The sequence below is a fragment of the Rhinopithecus bieti genome, unplaced genomic scaffold (assembly GCF_001698545.2).
Source record: "Rhinopithecus bieti isolate Rb0 unplaced genomic scaffold, ASM169854v2 scaffold_33210, whole genome shotgun sequence".
Lineage (NCBI taxonomy): Eukaryota > Metazoa > Chordata > Mammalia > Primates > Cercopithecidae > Rhinopithecus > Rhinopithecus bieti.
Window position 1 is genome coordinate 1,941,977 of NW_016814226.1, and position 18,261 is coordinate 1,960,237.

Consider the following 18,261-nt stretch of genomic DNA (forward strand, 5'->3'; position numbering starts at 1 on the left):
GGAGGGAGGGAGGGAGGAGAGAGAGAAAGGAAGGAGAAAGAGAAAGAAAAAAGAGAAAGAAGAGAGAAAGAGAAAGAAAGAAAGAAAAGAAAGAAAGGAAGAAAGGAAGAAGAAAGAAAGAAAGGAAAGAAAGAAAAGAAAGAAAGAAAGAAAAAGAAAGAAAGAAAGAAAAAGAGAGAAAGAAAGAAAGAAAGGAAGAAAGGAAGGAAGGAAGGAAGGAAAGAGAAAGAAAGAAAGAAAGAAAGAAAGAAAGAAAGAAAGAAAGAAAGAAAGAAAGAAAGAAAGAAAGAAAGAGAGAGAGAGAGAGAAAGGAAGGAAGGAAGGAAGGAAGGAAGGAAGGAAGGAAGGAAGGAAGGAAGGAAGGAAGGAAGGAAGGAAGGAAGGAAAGAAAGAAAGAGAAAGAAAGAAAGGAAAGAAAGAAAGGAAGGAAGAAAGAAAGAAAGAAAGAAAAGAAAGAAAGAAAGAAAACAGAAAAGAAATAAATTAGACCTTGCACAATAGTGGGAGGGGTTGGAAAAGGGAAGGTCCAGATGGACAGAGGGTCACTAGCCACCTGTTGTCCACACAGGTGGACAAGTCAGGCTTGCAGGAAAACCCTGAAGCCAAGTGTATCCAGCCATAGATGTGAGAACAAGCCGGAGGGGTTTTAGGGAGGGTCTGGGAGAAGCCATTGCCTCTGAGACAGGCCTGGGGCTGCAGGTGGTCAGTGGGGCTGGCAGGAAGAAGAGTGTGGGTGCAGAAGACTGAAAATAAACTGGAACCCACTGGGCACTTCCACAAAACCCTGTCATCGATCAGAGACTTTCAGGAATTAATTAATGGCTACTACACCCTGTCTGCTGCTCAAGTCCTGCAAATTAGCTTCTTGGCCAAACTTCATGGACAAAGGAATTTTGTTCACAACAGTAATTTTCAGCACACTGGGTGTAGAAATCTCCTGGAATTGCTCCACGGTTTTCTCACTCCCAAAATTGCTATTGAAAAGTTAGAAGATATTCTTTTCCCCCATCCTCTGTATACAGCTCCTCCTCCACATCCCCCAGCTTCATTTCTCTGTCCCTAGCATCATGAAATGTCAGGGTCATCTGTTTGGTCTTGGTTGATTTTCATCTATTTTTCTGGGCAATCAGTGGTCCTGCAGGTAGAAAATGTTTTCATTGTTTCCTTGATAAATGCTTCCCTCTGCCTTTCTGTTCTCTCCTTGTGGAACTTCTGGGCTTTCCTCTCATTTTCTTACCTTTTCTCTTCTATTTTCTCTGGGTCTTTTTTTTTCTTCTTCTTCTTTTGTCACCAGGCTGGAGTGTAGCGGTGCAGTCTCAGCTCACCGCAACCTCTGCCTCCTGGGTTCAAGCGATTCTCCTGCCTCACCCTCCCGAGTAGCTGGAACTTACAGGTGGGCACCACCATGCCTAGCTAACTTTTGTATTTTTAGTAGAGACGGGGTTTCACCGTGTTGGACAGGATAGTCTCGATCTCTTGATCTCATGATCGGCCCACCTCCGCCTCCCAAAGTGCTGGGCCTGAGCCACCGCCCCTGGCCCTCTGTGTCTTCTTTGTTCTGCTTTCTACCATAGTGGATCATATTGAGTTTCCAACTTTTCTATCGAGTTTTTCATTTCTGTAATATTTTTATTTTCTAAGCACTCCTGTTCTGTTTTATGGCTGCTTGTTCTGACAGAAGGATGTCTTATTCCTCTGAGCAGATCAGTGATGGTATTTTTAACTTTTTCTTTTCTTTCCATAGTGTCATTTCCTCCAAGTTGCTTCTTGCTGATAGTTTATTTTGGTCACATCTTTCATCTGGTGACCCTGGGTTGCTGCTCATATTTGACTGTGCAGCTCTAACAGAGCTGGTTTTGAGTGGCTGCCCTCAGCCACGACAGTACTGCACTTGCCCTGCTACCGTTAATCATTATAAAACTGGAGGGGGGGGAATAGATGAAACGTTGTTTTCAGATCTCAACATTCAACACTCAGTTACTGTCATTCATTACAAAATGAATCAACATCCAAAAAATAAAGGTGACCGCCCATATGACCAGCTCCACAGATGCAGAAAAAGCGTTTGATAAAATTCAACAGTCGTTTGTCAGAAAAAAGCTTTAGCAAACTAGGAAAAAGTTTGAAAAGATACTTCCTCAACCTGATTAAAGGCATGGACAAACAAAGCAAAACAAAATTCTATAGTTAGCCTCACACATCACGGTGAAGAACAAATGCTTCCTTCCGAAGATTCAAGCAAGGCAGGGATGTGAGCTCTCTGTTCAGCATTAGACCGGAGGGCCTGCCCAGGAAAACTCAACAGGAAAAAAATATACTTTAAGATTACAGAATGGAAAGAAAGAGATAGACCTGCCTTTATTCACAGATAATATTATATATGTTGGAAAAGCTAAGGGATTTTTAAACTGCTTTACTAGTAAGCAAATTTAGCAGGTCACAGGATAGAAAGGCAATAGAGAAAGACAAATTTCTATACACTGTAATGACTGATACTAAAAGTAATACCTTTGCAATACCATAAAAAACGTCAAATACTTAGGAATACATTTAATAAAATATTTGTAAAACCTCTACATTAAAGGCTATAAAACAATGTGTTCTGGCCGGGCGCGGTGGCTCATACCTATAATCCTATTACTTTGGGAGGTGAGGACAGCGGATCACCTGAGGTCAGGAGTTTGAGACCAGCCTGGCCAACATGATGAAACCCCATCTCTACTAATAAAAAAAATACAAAAATTAGCAGGGTGTGGTGGTGCATGTCTGTAATCCCAGCTACCTAGGAGGATGAGGTAGGAGAATAGCTGGAACCCAGGAGGTGGAGGCTGCAGTGAGCCAAGATCGCGCCACTGCACTCCAGCCTGGGCAACGGAACCAGGCTCTATCTCTAATAATAAAAATAACAATAATAATAAATAATGTGTACTGAGACAAAATAAAGATGAAATAAGCAAATGGGGAGATATAGTATGGTCACTGATTGGAAGACTTAATATTTATAAGATAGCAATTTGCCCCAAATTTATCTAATGATTCAATGCAATCCCAATCAAAATCTCGACAAACCACTCTATAGTGGCAAAAAGCAAATCAGTGACTGCCTAGGGGCCAGGGTGGGTTGGGGGTTAAGGAAACAGAAGAGTCAGAAGAAAACTCGTGGGCTGAAGCTCATGTCCATTGTCTTGATTGTGATGATGGCTCACACAGGAACACACGTTTCATAACTTACTAAACTGTGTACTTTAAATGTGTGTCATTTATTGTATGTCGATTATACCAAACAGTCTCACTCTGTCACCCAGGCTGGAGTACAGTGGAGCAGTCTCAGTTCACTGCAACCTCTGTCTCCCAGGTTCAAGCAATCCTCCTGCCTCAGCCTTCTGAGTTGCTGGGATTACAGGCACATGCCACCATGCCCAGCTACTTTTTTTGTATTTTTGGTAGAGACAGGGTTTCGCCATATTGCCCAGGCAGGTCTTGAACTCCTGACCTCAAGTGATCCACCCACTTCGGCCTCCCAAAGTGCTGGATTACAGGCAGGAGCCACCGCGCCCAGCCCTAGCAATCATTTTTAAAGTTGAAAGTTGATTCTTTTTTAAATAAAGAAAAGAGGTTTAATTGGCTCACAGTTCTGCAGGCTATACAAGGATGGCCCCAACATCTGCTCAGCTTCTGTCAAGGACCTCTGGAACTTTGCAATCATAGCGGAAGGCGAAGGAGAGGCAGGCACCTCCCATGACAAGAGCAGAGCAAAAGAGATGGGGAAGCAGCACCACACACTTTTAAACAAGCAGGTCTCATGAGTACACACTCACCATCCGGAGGACACCACCAAGCCATAACAGATCCGCTCCCATGATCCAATCACCTCCCACCAGGCCCCACCTGCAACATTGGAGGTAATCAACGTGAGATTTGGGTGGGGACAAATATCCAAACTACATCATTCTGCCCCTGGCCCCCCCCACCAAATCTCATGTCCTTCTCACATTGCAAAATACAATCACACCTTCCTAATAGTCCCCTGAAATCTTAACTCATTCCAGCATTAACTCAGAAGCCGTAGGTCCGATCTAAAGTCTCATCTGAGACCTACTCCTCAGTACAGTTTCTGTGTTAGACCACTCGTGCATTGCTATGAGGAAGTACAAGAGACTGAATAATTCATAAAGAAAAGAGAATTAATTGGCTCATGGTTCTGCAGGCTGTACAACCATGGCTTCAACATCTGCTTGGTTTCCATGAGGGCCTCCGGAACCTTACAATCATCACAGTTGATTCCAAAATGTAAGCAGAAATTGGAAAACCTTGAACTGCCAATAAAAAGTCTTCAAAAAGAAAAATAAGATTGGAGGACTTTTACGATATAATTTCAAGACTTGCTATAAAGTTATGATAGTGAAGACAGTACAACAATGGCATAAACATAGACCAATAAAAGCACTAGAACAGAATAAAGGCCAGAAGGAAACTCACATTTATACGGTCTATTGATTTATTTTTACCTTAGGTGCTAAAGCAGGTTAGGGAAAAGAAAAATCTTTTTAACAAATGGTGCCCAAACAACTGACTATACCTATACCTATAACCCCAAGGGGTTACCCTCCATTCTTTAGCTGAGTACTGATCAGTGCATGCATGTGAGGAAGTGACCTCAGATTAGAAAAAGAAACACTGGAACAAAGCTTAAAATCAAGCCTCAGAAGGATCCGACTGTTTCCAAGTAACTGATCTAATGCCCAGAAAATTTTGTAAAAAATATTTAAAGGAATACAGGCTAAATTAATTAATTAATTAAACCACACCCAACAATGAGAGTTCACAATTTCTTGTACCTAATCAAAAATCAGCATCCATGCAAAGAGGTAGAAAAAGACAGGTCACAATATGGGAAAAAATCAGTCAGTAGAAACAGACCCAGAAATGACATCGATGATAGAATTACCAGACGAAGATAGATACTAAAACAACCCTAAGAAATAGACTCTATTTGTTCAAGAAAATAGAGGCAAGCATGCACCTGATAATAACAGACATGAAAGAGTTTTTTAAAAGACCCAAGACAGAGTTTAAGAGATGAAAAACACACAACAAATTAGACAACACGGAAGAAAAGTCGGGTGAATATGGATACGTAAGACTAAGAAGTTATCAAAAAACGTGGGAAAATAAGTGAAAAACAATGAACACAGCATCAAATGACCTATATGCATGTCATTGGAATCTCAGAAAAGAAAAGTGATGGGGAAGAGGGATGGACACAAAAAAAAAAATTTGGAAAAATAGTGGTCATATTTTTTTCAAATTTAATGAAAACTATCAATCTGTAGATCCAAAAATCTCAGTGAACTCAAGCATAAGAAACATGAAAGAAAACACCAAGGTGCCTCATAATCAAATGTCTGCAAACAGATGTTGTTAAAGGAAAGCATTAAAAGCAGCAAGAGACCAAAAAAAGACACATCACACACAGAAGAACAAAGACAAAGTTTACAGAAAGCTTTTTAGAAGAAACAATAGAGGTCAGAAGATGGGTGACATCATCACTTTGAAGTATTGATGGAGAATTAATTGTCAAGTTTGAACTCTATGTAGAGATAATGTATTTCTAATGAAGACAAGGTAAAGATTTAATTTAACGTAAGAAACTGACAGATTTGATCCCAAGCAGACCAGCGCTGCAAGAAATGCTAAAAGATCTCCTTTGGACAGAAGGAAAACGATGCACATACTAAGCAGAAACCTGAATAAACACCTAAGAATAGAGACCATCAAAAATGCGGATCAGGCTGGGCACGGTGGCTCACACCTGTAATCCCAGCATTTTGAGAGACGACAGCAGGAAGATCACTTGAGCCCAGGAGTTTGAGACCAGCCTGGGCAACATAGGAAGACCTCAGGTGATCTGCCCGCTTTGGCCTCCCAAAGTGCTGGGATTACAGACGTGAGCCACCATGCCCGGCTAAGTTTTTTTCTTTTTTTTTTAAAGGTAAAACTCTATACACTGATTACAGAACATCAACGTTAAACGTAAAGACACACATAGGTTAAGAGTAAAAAGATGGAAAAAGGCTGGGCGTGCTGGCTCATGCCTGTAATCCCAGCACTTTGGGAGGCCAAGGCGGGTAGATCACCTGAGGTCAGGAGTTTAAGACCAGCCTGGCCAACATGGTGAAACCCTGTCTCTACTAAAAATACAAAAAATTAGCCATAGTGGCGGGTGCCTGTAATCCCAGCTACTCAGGAGGCTGAGACAGGAGAATCGCTTGAACCCAGGAGGTGGAGGCTGCAGTGAGCTGAGATCACACCACTGCACTCCAGCCTGGGTGACAAGAGTAAAATTCCATCTCAAAAAATAAATAAATAAATAAATAAAGATGGAAAAATATATGCCTTCTTAAGATTAACCTCAAAAATCTCGAAGTGTGGATATTAATATTGGAAAGGTAGAGTTTACAGAAAATAATATTACCAATAATACAGAAGGTCATTTAATGATGAAGGGGTCCTGCATCAAGAGACAACTAATTCTCAAGGTTTATGCACTTGTTAACAGAAATTCAAAATCCATACAGCAAAACTGACAGAACAGAACTGAAAGAAGGAATAGACATATCTACAGTTGTAACTGGAGATTTCAATACCCCTATTTAATAATATAATGATTAGATAGAAAATTGGTAGAATATAAAAGATTTGAACATTATCAACCACATAACCTAATCAACAAATAAAGCACTCCACCCACAATAGCAGAAAGCACACTGTTTTCAAGTAGCACAAAACGTTTACCAAGATAGACCATTTCCTGTGTTCTAAAGCAAGTCTCAGAAAGTTGGAATGGGTTTAAATCATACAAAGTGTGTTCTCCGATCACAATTGGGTTAAATTAGAAATCAATAATGGGGAGATGCCTGGAAAATGCCCAAATATTTTGAAACTATAAAACACGTTTCTAAATAATTTACTATTTAAAGAAGAAATCACAGTGAAATTATCATTTTTAACTAAATGAAAATGAAAACTTCACATATCAAAATCTGTGGGATACAGCTAATGCAGTGCACAGAGGGAAATCTTTTTTATTGGTAAATGCTCCTATTAGAAATGAAGAAAGCTTTCAAATTGACTTAAACTTGCATCTTAAGAAATCAGACAAAGTAGAGCTAAGTAAGTAGAAAAAAGGAATGATGAGAAGCAGAAATTAATGAATTGGAAAACAGAAGAAAAACAAAGAAAATAAATAGAAACAAAGGTTTGTTCTTTTAAGTAAGTTGTTAAAATTAATACACCTGTAGCCAGACTAATCATGACCAAAAGAGAGCAGACACAAGTTTTCAGCATAGTGAATGAGAGAGGAGATACCACTACAGACCCTACAGACATTAAAAGGATAATATGAACATTGTGATGCCAATACGTCACACAACTTAGATAAACTTTCAACAAATTCCTTGAAAGTGTTCATACCACCGGATCTCACTCAAGAAGAAATAGACAACCCAAATAACTTTATACCTAGTAAAGAAATTTAATTTGTAGTGAAAAAAAAACCTTCCAACAAAGAAAACTCCATGTCCAAATGGCTCCGCTTGTGAATTTTACCAAACATACAAAGAAGAAATAATGCCAGTTCTATACAAACTCTTTCATAAAGTTGAAAATGTTGGAACACACCTCAATTGATTCTGTAAGGCCAGCAATATCCTGATATTAAAACTAGACAAAAGTATTACAAGAAAAAAAAAAAACTACAAACCAACATCTCTCACAAAAGTTCTTAAACAAATTTTAGCATATCAAATTTAAATTCACACACACACACACAGACACACACACACACAGACAGACAGATAGAAAGAATAATGCACCTTGTTAGCATGGGGCTTACCCAAGGAGGGCAAGCTTGGTTTAACATCTGAAAATCAATCAATGTAATTCACCATCTTAAAAGGCTAAATAAGAAAAACATTAGATAGAAGAAATAAGACGTGGTGTCCAACAGATGAGTAGGGTGATTATAATTAATGTTAATTGATTATACGTTTCACAATAGCTAGAAGGGAGTAATTTGAATGTTCCTAGTGTAAAGAAAAGGTAAATATCCATCCATTGTTATTGCAATTACCCTGATTTGATTATGTAAATGTATCAAATTATCACATGTACCTCAAAAATATGCACAGCTATTATTTATCAATTAATTAGTTAAAAATATTTTCAAAGAACAATATAATCCTCTCAATAGATACAGAAAAGGCATTTGACAAAATCCAACATCCATTCCTGATTTTCCTTTTTTAAACCCAACAAACTAGAGATAGAAGATTACTTTCTCAACCTGAAAAACGGCATCTAAGGAAAATCCACAGTTAATATCATAGTAAATGATGAAAAGCTAAATGCTTCCTCCTTCCCCCTCAAATCAGAAATGAGGCAAGTATGCCTACTCTTACCACTTGTACTTAACATTGTATTGGAGGTGCTTACCAGTGTATTGAAGCACAAAAAAGAAAAAGAAATAAAGGCATCCAGATAGGAAAGGATGTACTAAAACTGTCTTTATTCATAGACAACATGACTGTTTCTGTTGAAAATCTAAACAAATCTACAAAAACCCACAAGAACTAATAAGTGAGTCTGGCAAGGTTTCAGGATACAAAATCTATATATAAAAATTAATTGTTTTCTATATACCAGCAGTGAACCATCAGAAATCAAAATTTTAGAAAATAACCATTTAACATAGCATAACATGAACTATTGAGGATATAAACAAGAATTGTTTACTGGAAACTATGGAACATTGGCAAGAGAAATTAAAGACCAAAATAAATAGGGTGACACAATGTATTCATGGAGTGAAAGACTCAACATTGTTGTGATGGTTACTATTACATGTCAACTTGACTGGGCTAAGGGATGCCCAGGTAGCTGGTAAAACATGATTTCTGGCTGTATATGGGAGGGTGTTTCTGAAAGAGATTAGAATTTAAATCAGTAGACAGAGTAAAGACATCCATCCTTATAAACGTGGGTAGGCAAAAATGCAGAGGAAGGATGAATTCTCTCTCTTTCTATTTCTCTCTCTCTCTCTCTCTCTCTCTCTCTCTCTCTCTTTCTCTCTCTCTCTTCCCCCCTCCCCCACCCCTTGAATTGGGGCATCCATCTTCTTCTATCCCTGGACACTAGACCTCCTGGTTCTTAGGCCATCAGACTCTGAAACAGACACCAGCATTCTTCTGCCCCTACCCAGTACTTAGGCCTTCAGACTAAATGATAGCACCTGCACTCTTGCATCTCCGGGTTGTGGGTTGCACATCATGGGACTTCTTGGCCTTCATGATTACATGAGCCAATCCCTACAATAAATCTTCTCTCATATCCATCTGACTAGCTGTATACAGATAGATAGATATACTATTGGTTCTGTTTCTCTGGAAACAGAAGAACCCTGAGAAAACCCAAACTAACGTAATTGTTATGATGTCAATTCTCCCCAAATTGATCTATAGATGTGACACAGTCCCAGTTAAAATCCCAACAGGCTTTTCTGGTAGAATTTGACAAGCCGATTCTAAAATTAATATGAAAATGCAAGCAACTCAGAATAACCAAGAGCTGTTTTGAAAAAGAAGAACAAAGTTGGAGGATTTATATACTTGGTTTCAAGACTGATTATAAAGCTACAATAATCAAGACTGTGGAATTTGCATAAAGATGAACATATAGATCAATAGAAGTGAAAACAGACTGTAGAAATAGACCCACACATATATAGTCAATTGATTTTCAACAAACGTTTAAATAAACTTTTTTCAATAAAAAGTGCTGAAATGATTTCACAGCCGTATGTTTTAAAAAATGAACCTTGAAACTTCACATTATATACAAAAGTCACTTGAAATGCATCCTAGATCTAAATGTAAGAGCTAAAGTAAAACTTTTCAAGAAGATATAGGAGAAAATCTTTGTGACTTCAAGTTTGGCAAAATATCTTACAAAAGCACAAATTATAAAAGAAAATTGGATAAATTGAACTGCATCAAACTTAAAAGTGTTTGTTCCCTAAAACACACTGTTCCAAAAATGAAAAGGAAAGTCACACATCAGAAGAAAATATATACAAAATACACATCGGACAAAGGGCTTGTATCTAGAATTATGTAAATAACTCTTGCTTGGTGAAGCCCGAGTCCTGTCTTCTCGCCCTCCTCCCCGGACAGCTTGAGCTTCACCACTCACTCCACATTCTCCACCAACTACAGGTCCCTGGGCTCTGCCCAGGCACCCAGCTATGGTGCCCGGCCAGTCAGCAGTGCAGCCAGCATCTATACAGGCACCGGGAGCTCTGGTTCCAGGATCTCTGTGTCCCATTCCACCAGCTTCCAGGCCGGCATAGGGTCCGTGGGCCTGGCCACGGGGATGACTGGGGGTCTGGCAGGAATGGAACGCACCCAGAACGAGGAGACCATGCAAAACCCGAACGACCGCTTGGCCTTCTACCTGGACAGAGTGAGGCACCTGGAGACCGAGAACCGGAAGCTGGAGAGCAAAATCTGGGAGCACCTGGAGAAGAAGGGACCCCAGGTCAGAGACTGGAGCCATTACTTCAAGACCATCAAGGACCTGAGGGCTCAGAGCTTGGCAATTATTGTGGACAATGCCTGCATTGTTCTGCAAATCAACAATGCCTGTCTTGATGCTGATGACTTTAGAGTCAAGTAGGAGACAGAGCTGGCCATGCGCCAGTCTGTGGAGCGCAACATCCATGGACTCCACAAGGTCATTGATGACACCAACGTCACTTGGCTGCAGCTGGAGACAGAGATCGAGGCTCTCAAGGAGGAGCTGCTCTTCATGAAGAGGAACTACGAAGAGGAAGTAAAAGGCCTACAAGCCCAGATTGCCAGCTCTGGGTTGACCGTGGAGGTAGATCCCCAAATCTCAGGACTTCGCCAAGATCATGGCAGCCCTCCGGGCTCCCGTGCCCAAAAATGACGACTGGCTCGAAGGAAACGGAAAGGAAGCGGGACAGAGAGATACTGTCTCAGCAGATTGAGGAGGTGGCGAACCACGGAGTGGGTCACTCAACGCAGTCTGCCTAGAAGGGTGGAGCTCGCTGAGGATGACGCCTCCATGAGCTGCGATGTAGCAGTCCCAGGTCCTCGGAGACTCGACCTGGACGCGATGAGAAATCTGAAGCCAGTTTGTGAAAGAGAAGACGAGCCTTTGGAGGGGAAGGTGGAGGCGGCCTCTACACCGGAGAGGAGCGAGCTCAGAGAGCGGGAGCGCTGCGCTTCGAGCTTTGGCAGGTCGCAGAAGGTCTGCACAGACAGAGGGACAGCACCAGGCCCAGGAGTAAGAGGCCCTGCTGAACATCAAGGTCAAGCTGGAGGCTGAGATCGCCACCTACTGCCACCTACTGGAAGATGGCGAGGACTTCAATCTCGATAATGCCCTGGACAGCAGCAAGTCCATGCAAACCATCCAAAGGACCACCCGCCAGATAGTAGATGGCAAAGGGGTGTCTGAGACCAATGACCCCAAAGTTCTGAGACATTAAGGCAGTAGAATCAGGGTACCCTCTGAGGAGCAGGAGGCCAATAAAAAGTTCAGAGGTTAAAAAAAAAAAAAAGAACTCTTAACAACTCAATAATTTTAAAAATCCGGCTGGGCGGGGTGGCTCACGCCTGTAATCCCAGCACTTTGGGAGCCTGAGGAGGACAGATCACCTGAGGTCAGGAGTTCTAGACCAGCCTGGCCAATGTGGTAAAATCCTCTCTATTAAAAATATAAAATTAGTTGGGCGTGGTGGTGCATGTTTTTAATCCCAGCTACTCAGGAGGCTGAGGCAGGAGAATCACTTGAACCTGGGAGGTGTGGGTTGCAGTGAGCTGAGATCGCACCATTGCACTCCAGTCTGGGCAACAAGAACAAAACTCTGTCTGAAAAAAAAAATTAAAACTTCCCAAAAATGGGCAGAAGATTTAAGCAAACACTTCACCAAGAAAGATATATAAATGGCAAATAAATACATTAAAATGATCTTCAACACCATTAGTCATTGGGGGAGGGGAGTACACATTTTAATCACAGCAAGATGCCACTACATATCCACCAGAATGCCTAAAATTTAAAGACCCTAACAAGTGTTGACAAAGATATGGAGCAACTAGAATGCATACATTGTTGGTAAGAATGTGAAATGGTACAATCACTTTAAGAATCAATATGGCAATTTCCCATAAAGTTAAACAAAAATCGATGTGACCACACAAGTCTATGTCTAGTTATTTATTCAATTAAAAAATGAAAGCACGTGTCCACATAAAAACTTGTACAAGAATATTCATAGCACTTCTATTTGTGATAGCCAAAAACTGTCAAGAACTCAAACGTCCGTCAACAGGAGAGTGGATAAATATTCCATTCTAAACCATGGAATATCATTTAACCACAGAAAGGAGCAAACTGCAACACATAGATGACTCTCAAAAACATTCTCCTAGGTGACAAAGCCTGATACAGAAGGGTATGTGCTGTGTGATGCCATCTATATGAACTTCTAGAATAGACAGGGCTCCTCTATGCTGATAGAAATCGGAACAGCACGGCCTGCGGGGGGTGGGGAGGGCAGGTGCTAGAGACGGGGATCCACTGGGAGGGTGACCTGGTGAGAGATTTTACAGCTGCAGAAAATGTCCTCTACCTTGAGAGAGGCGTGTGACACTGGAGTAAGTTTGCCAAAATTCATCAAACTGTGCTAAGATCTGTGCACTTCACTGAATATAAACATCATTTAAATGTCTACTTCATTTAAAAAACAAAGAAGCTGATTGGAAGTGCTGAGCCCTTGGGTAGCATTTTCTGACTGTGGTCTCCACTGCAGGTGATCTGGCAGAGCGCTTCCCCGAGGGGTCACTGGGGGTCAGAGTGTGAGGATTTCCACTTGGAAGGTCAGTGGAACTGACCCCAACCAAAATGATCCCCCAGCTCCCGCCTGCTGCATGTGAGGCCTGGCTGCCGGTGTTCCAGGGGCTGCAAGGACAAAGAGGCGGGGGTCTCCAATATTCAGTATATGCCCTGCTTTTGGAGTGGCATCCCCCAATCCAGAGGCCTCTGCCCGACCCTTTCTTAAAATAAATCTTGGGTTTTCTGCCAGGCTCAGGGAGGGGCAATTTCCCAGCTGTGCAAGCAGTGGGAGTGGAGAGCTGTCTCTGCCCCTGTCCCTCACATGAGAGGAAGACTAACTGCTCTTGTTTGAAACAATCCTCCTTCACTCCCCTCCAGAAGTCTGTGGCATCTCCAGCCTCCCAGCCCATTGTTGCTTCTCAGCTTTGCATGCTGCTGGCCGTGTTTCAGCTTCTCAGGCTTACCTGGTGGGTTACGGCTCATCCACCAGGTTTCCAGTCTCCAAAATGTTGGTGCTTGGGCCTCCTCCCCTTTTCTCTTTCTGCTTGAGGGTAATGTCTGTAAAGTGATCTTTGCCATCATTTTAGTGGGATTTCAAGAAGAGGCAAATGTATGTGTGTGTGTGTGTCTGCCACCATCTTTCTCAGTAAGTCCAGTCTTTGCACCTTTTATCCTCATGGTTGCAGTGTGGCTGCTCCTGCTCTGGACATCAGATCCACATTCCAGGCAGGAAGGAGGGTGTGTGCCCCTGAGAGCATCCCCTTTGAGGGGAAATCAAACTGGCAGACTTTCTCTTATGTCCATGGCCACTCCTAGCTGCAAGCAAACCTGGTAACTCCTATTTTTAAGGAGGCAAACTTTCACTCCAACAAAACAGGTTGTTTAAGGAGAATGGATGGTTACACATCCTGCTTGGGAGACAATCACTGAACCAGAGGGGAACACAGTGCATGATGGGCTGGTAGGGCGTGGGGGTCAGTACAGCATGACACAGAAGGAGAGCTGGTTCCTTGAGAGAAAAACAAAGTGCTGGCCCCAGAGGTGAGGAAGGGTTGCTGGCGGGCAGAGAGGACACTGGAGCCCACGGTAGATTCTTCTTGATCATTCACTCCCAGTTCCCTTCCTGCTCCTAGCTCAGTCCCTGACTCCTCTTCTCACTGCCGTCGCTGTCCCTGTCCTGCAACCAGGGTAGGGGATGGGAGGGGAGGTCTGCACGTTGCCGAGCCTTGTGGAAAGGTGACCGTGGACCTCTGGGAGGATGATCTCATCACTTTCTGAAGGAGACGTCGAGCTGAGATGCTAACAATAGCCAAGCACGATGCCAGCCTGATTGGAGAAGCTAAAAAAAGAAGCTCGTTCCAAAGCCTCATCAGGGAAGAGAAGGGCCACGAAGGCAGGTTTGCAGGGCTTTAGGGAGGAGGGGGAGAGGGATGCAGAGGGATGGACTGAGTGGCCTGAGTCTCAGCACAGCTGTGGCCATGGGCTGCCTCCACGTCCAGGAATGCCAGGTCTGCCATGCACCACCCACCTGCCCCCAAGTTTGCACAGGGCACCTGGGAAGACCTTCAGCCCTACTGGGCCGCCCCTTGAGTACCCTCTCCTTCCACATTGGAAGGTCTTCTACTTCCTAGAGCTTGGCCTGCCTTGGGAGGAGGAGAAAATGGCCCATGTCCCCAGAGAGCTCACGAAGTGCTAGCCTAGGTGAGCACTCTTTATGCCTCATGCCATGGAACTTTTGCCACAGCCCTACCCACTTTATGGAAGAGGAAACGGAGGCTCGGGAAATCAAGCTGGCAGACTTCCTCTGGAACTTCCTCTGGACATCTGGAGGGACGTCTTGTCAGCAGAGCAGGCTGGACTGGTGAGTTTCCTGCAGTTGGGAGTCCTGGCCAATGTGTTCAGCCCCCTCTGACCTCTCTGTGCCCTTGATGTTTTTGAGCCTCATGGCTTGGCTCCCACCAACATCTTCTGTCTCCTCCCCCATGCCCCAAAGGCAGCTGGTGTAGAGGGTGGCAAATGACAACCTCAAGGCCAGAGAGGAGTATAATATGCCCACAGCCACACGGCCAGTAACAGGCAGAACTGGGGCTGGAACCCACGTCGCCTGCTTTCTGGCTTCTTCCTTATACCATAGCACAGCAGAGATGGCATCAGAGGCGAGGCTGAACAGGCCAGCTAAAGGAGGGTGCTCAAACCCTGCCCGTGGCCACCAGCACCACACCTGGCTTTCTGCCATCAGCCTAGAGAAAAATAACAAGGCCCAAACTGACCTGCACTGAAAAGGCAAAGTTACAAATAAAGAACAGCTTCAAGCCTGATGATTGGAAACTTTGCTGCGTTGCCATCTGTCACAAATGCCACCACATTCTTCATAACCCCCAACGACATTTTCCTCTTCATTTTCAGCTTCACAAAGAGGATGCAGCCCTGCCTCCCAGCAGGAGTCAGTTCTGCTCTGAGACATGAGGCTCACAATCAAATGAAGACTCCTACTGCTGCATCTTGAAGATAATGATGCTGTCACTCCGGGCCAGAACCACAGGAGTGGCAATGAGTGAAAAGCCAGCAGAGTGGAGTGGCCACACTGATACAGGTGAGGCTGCAGCACTGCTGCAGCCCAGGGCTGGGCAAAACTGCCTTCCTGTCCCCCAGGAGCTGAGGCCTCTGAGATTGGTGCTGGGAGGTCACACAGTGCAGGCAAATCACACAGACCTCGGAGCAGGATCCCTGGCCACGAGAACTCAAAAGACACTGTCTTTAAAATGAAGACAGAAAACTGTACTTATTGCCACAATAAAGCTGTGTAACAAAGTACCCAAAATTTGGGAGCTTCAAATAAGTGTTTATTTGGCTCACAGTTCAGCAGTTTTGGCTGGGCTCTGTGGTGCGATTCTTCTGGTCTTGGTGGAGTTCACCCACATGTCTGGTGGGCAGCCAGCTGCTGGCAATGAGGCTGAGTGCTCCTCACCCTCCCAGGCTGAGCTGGGTGTGTCCTTGTGGCAATGGCAGAGGCACAGGAGAGCAACCAGAGGATACACAACCCCCTGAGACCCCAGCTCAAGATGGGCCACAGCCACTTCCACTTTGTCCTGTTGACCAACATGGATCACAGGGCCAAGCCCAGAGTGAGAAGTGGGCAGGCCAACTTAGCCCTGGTGAAATGGGCAGCTACAGGGAAGGTAGAAAAGTGGGGCCATCACTGCGACCTGGCACCAATGCCTGCCCCGAAGAGTGAGGCCATCACTGTGACCTAGCACCAATGCCTGCCCCCAGGGCTATAGTCTAGAGGATTAAGTGGATTAAGGGCCAGGAAAACACATTACGAACAAGCGCAGAGGCCTCCTGTATCCAGTCACCAATGGAGGCCGCCTTGGTGAGTCCAGGTGCCATCTCTGCACCGCATCCCAGCCTTTAGCCTCTGGCCCTCTGGGCCGGCCTTCACAGAGGAGTCAACCTGCTCATGCTGAAGCACAGTTCTGAGCACGCCACTCCCCTGCTTTAAGCTCACCCATGGCTCCCCACTGCCCTCTGGGCCTCTCTGATTCATCCTGCACTTTCCTCTTGGGCCTCAATGTCCTCTTTTATCCCCCGCCTCAGTGCAACACTAACAGAATGGGACCTATGTTCTCTCCTGCTCCAGACCTTTGCACAGGCAGCTCTCTTTGCCTGGAAACTTTGCCTCCTATTATTTCTTTCTTTCCTTTTTTTTTTTTTTTTTTTTTGAGGCAGAGTCTCACTTTGTCACCCAGGCTGGAGTGCAGTGGTACCATCTCAGCTCACTGCACCCTCCACCTCCCGGGTTCAAATGAGTCTCCTGCCTCAGCCTCCTGAGTAGCCAGGATTACAGCTGCCCACCACCACACCCAGCTAGTTTTTGTATTTTTAGTAGACATGGGGTTTCACCACATTGGCCAGGCTGGTCTTGAACTCCTGACCTCAGGTGATCCACTCGCCTCAGCCTCCCAAAGTGCTGGGATTATAGGCGTGAGCCACTGCGCCTGGCCTGCTTCCTATTATTTCTGCACCCATCACTCAGGCCCCTGCAGCCTTCCTTGACCCTCCGTCCAGGGCCAGGGGCCTCCTCTTGGCTTCCACCACCCAGGGGCTTCCCTGTGTGTGCCACAAGCCACACTGTGGAATTGCTTACCTTGTCTCTGGAGCACCAGAGCATTGTCAGATCCACCGTCAAACTCCCATTGCCCTGCACAGGGCCTGGCACACAGGTGGTGCCTAGTAAAGGTTCCCTCCACCTTACCCTGTCTGATCTTTGGAGCTCTGGGTGAGGGCAGCATCATAAGGTTGAGAAGCAGGAGGAGGCTTAAAGATGGCCTGATTTATAGATGGGGAAACTGAGGCCCAGAGAAGGAAAGGAGCTTGCCTAGGGACACAGAGATGAGTGTTCATTCATTCATTCACTCAACAAATTTTTATTACACACCTATTGTTTGCTAGGGAATGTAGAAAACACAGAAACCCCTGCCCTTGGGGAGCCCACAGTCATCAAACAAGTCAAGAAAAAAGCAAATATAAAATTGCAATTGAGACATGCTACAAAGAGAATTACTCAGAGCTGGGAAAGCCTTCCTGGCAGAGGCTGCCAAGGGCCTGCCCAGTGCCCCTCCTTCCCTCTCCTTAGAAATTAACTCTGCCAGCCAGGTGTGGTGACTCACGCCTGTAATCCCAGCACTTTGGGAGGCCGAAGCGGGTGGATCACCTGAGGTCAGGAGTTCAAGGCCACCCTGGCCAGCATGGCAAAACCCCGCCTCTAGTAAAAACACAAAAAAATTAGCCAGGCATGCTGGTGCCTGCCTGTAACCCCAGCTACTTGAGAGGCTAAGGCCGGAGAATCGCTTGAACCTGAGAGACAGAGGTTGCAGTGAGCCGAGATCACTGGGGGTGGGGAGGAAGAGGAGGAGGAGGACGAAGGAGGAGAAAGAGAAGGAGGGAGAGGAAGACTGGTAGCTGAATGGCATGGAGATGATACCACCGCAGGATGGGCCCCAAGGACCACGCCACAGCGGGGGCAGCAGTCATATTGATGGGCTTCCTGATGGATGGTCCATATGGGATGGGGTTGCTACGGTGATAGGGCAGGGTGCTGAGCTGGAAGGGGCTTGTGAAGGGAAATGCAAATCAGAAGAGGACAGAGCCCCTGCTGGGAGCTGGGTTGAGATGCCCATCCTGCCCTCCGGGTCCACAGTGCCCTCCCCAGCCCCCAGGACATGCGGGGTGCTCCTGTCATAGTGCCACTGCCCGTCCCCAGAGCTGGGAAAGCCGAGAAGCCCTCTCCCCAAGACAGAGCCCTGCAGGCCCCAGCCGCAGTCCCCAGGGAGTTCCAAAAGC

General features: G+C 44.8%; 2 long non-coding RNA genes and 1 pseudogene across 2 annotated transcripts in view; 2 read left to right on the forward strand and 1 right to left on the reverse strand.

The window, feature by feature from the left end:
• LOC108513997 (uncharacterized) overlaps positions 1-9,397 on the reverse strand; it is a 27,562-nt gene extending 18,165 nt beyond the window's left edge. The window contains exon 1 of the long non-coding RNA XR_001881074.1: positions 9,290-9,397. This is a non-coding gene — a long non-coding RNA (uncharacterized LOC108513997). The remainder of the gene's footprint in view (positions 1-9,289) is intronic.
• Positions 9,398-9,486: 89 nt separating this feature from the next.
• LOC108513995 (keratin, type I cytoskeletal 18 pseudogene) lies at positions 9,487-11,065 on the forward strand (annotated as a pseudogene).
• Positions 11,066-12,640: 1,575 nt separating this feature from the next.
• Positions 12,641-15,735, forward strand: LOC108513999 (uncharacterized). The gene is made up of 5 exons (XR_001881075.1): positions 12,641-12,740; positions 12,896-12,962; positions 13,796-13,879; positions 14,663-14,779; positions 15,325-15,735. It is a non-coding gene; the product is annotated as an uncharacterized LOC108513999 (long non-coding RNA).
• The last annotated feature ends 2,526 nt before the right edge of the window (positions 15,736-18,261 follow it).